A 1,688-nucleotide genomic window follows, 5' to 3' on the forward strand; every position below is an offset into this window, starting at 1 on the left:
CAATAAGATTATCTAGTTTCTGACAAATAAATGTTAACTAAGCTTGCAAAAAGGATACGGAATCAACATTATGTTTCCCTTTATTTGCAAACCCTCTCGGATTCCCGTATTGGGAATTGTGTATTGTCATATCTTCGATAACCTGTCCTGCATCTTCCACATTAAGATTCATGAATCTCCCACTAGCTGCAGAATCTAGAACTGATCTAGATGAATTTCCAAGTCCATTGTAAAAGGCTATGATCAATTGCCATTGTGCCAGATTATGGTGGGGGAATTCTCTCTGTAGATCCTTGAACCTCTCCCAAGCCTCATATAAAGTTTCATCGGCCTCTTGGGCGAAGTTCTGAATAGCACTCCTTAGTACAGCTGTTCTCTCTGTAGGGTAATATTTATTATAAAAATTCAAGGCAAGAGTTTCCCAGTCAATAATACCAAGTGCAATTTTATTCAAACCATTAAACCATAATTTAGCTTTTCCACATAATGAAAAGGAAAAAGAAACTCCCTGATTTGGTCCTGCGTGACCCCGACTTGTCTAATGATGTTGCAATATTGGCATAAATCTGCAATGTGAAGATTAGGATCTTCACCCTTAGCTCCACTAAATCGTTTCCTCTCTATCATGGTGATAAATTGGGGTTTGATTTCAAATTGCTCAAGAGTCAGAGTGGGAGTAAGGTGTGGAAAATCTGTGAGCTTTGGCTGCGAGAAATCACTGTGCTTCTTTGGTACCGCCATCTCTGATTCTGGATCTGAAGGAATTTCTGAGTCACTAGAATCAGTTGTAGGATCTCTTCGCTTGTTGTCTTCCTCAGAACCAGCCAGGATTTGTCTATGAAGATTCTTTTGTCTATGAAACGAGCGCTCGATCTCAGGATAGATCGAATGGAATGTAACCTGTTCTGGAACACCTGGGCATAAACAAAGAACTAAAAGACAAATATGAGAATTGCCTCAAAGAACTAACGTTCTCTGAGACAAGAGGGGATAATCTAGACTACAAAAATAATCCGAAAAAAAAAAAAAAAAACCGTTTCCTCGGCAACGGTGCCAAAATTTGACAGGCTAAAGCCGTAATCACCCAATCAAAAATAATACCTAAATCCACTAATTACGTAGATAGGGAAGAAAGGTCGAACCACAGGGAAACAAGTCAATTTATTTCTAATTAATTAAAAGCAATCTAAATTATTAAGTAACCAAATTATTATTATTATTAAAAGGGTAACTAAACTACTAAGAGTAAGAGTAGGAAGGAATAAAAGTAAGAGGGAATTCAATGAAATAAAAGCCTAGGGCATAGGTTCACCAATAAACAATATTCCAGGGTAAAACATAATAATCAATCATCAATGCATCAATTAAACAAATCATAGAGGGCTTTCGCTACGTATTACAATCACAGAGTTAATTTACCAGTATTAAATCTCATATCTCGAATCTCGACTTAACCATTTATAAATTAGTCCGCCTATTGAAACTAAGCCTAAACATCAATTCTCATCTCTCGAATCTCGAATAAATATTGCTAAAATCATACAATTAAACCAGGCCTAATCTAATTGCATAGCATTAAATCAATCAATAGGAAAATAATTAAGCATTGACAATCAACAATCACAAATTACCCCTTCATATTAATTATTGGATCCCCACAAACCCTAGAAATAAAAATACTCACACAT

The 1,688-nt window shown here is 36.0% G+C and overlaps 1 non-coding gene across 1 annotated transcript; it reads left to right on the plus strand.

Moving 5' to 3' along the window:
* Positions 1-260: 260 nt before the first annotated feature.
* LOC145607718 (small nucleolar RNA R71) lies at positions 261-367 on the plus strand. The gene has a single exon (XR_014105616.1). It is a non-coding gene; the product is annotated as a small nucleolar RNA R71 (small nucleolar RNA).
* Positions 368-1,688: the final 1,321 nt, after the last annotated feature.

The sequence above is a fragment of the Chenopodium album genome, chromosome 2, assembly GCF_948465745.1.
Source record: "Chenopodium album chromosome 2, dcCheAlbu1.1, whole genome shotgun sequence".
Classification (NCBI taxonomy): domain Eukaryota; kingdom Viridiplantae; phylum Streptophyta; class Magnoliopsida; order Caryophyllales; family Amaranthaceae; genus Chenopodium; species Chenopodium album.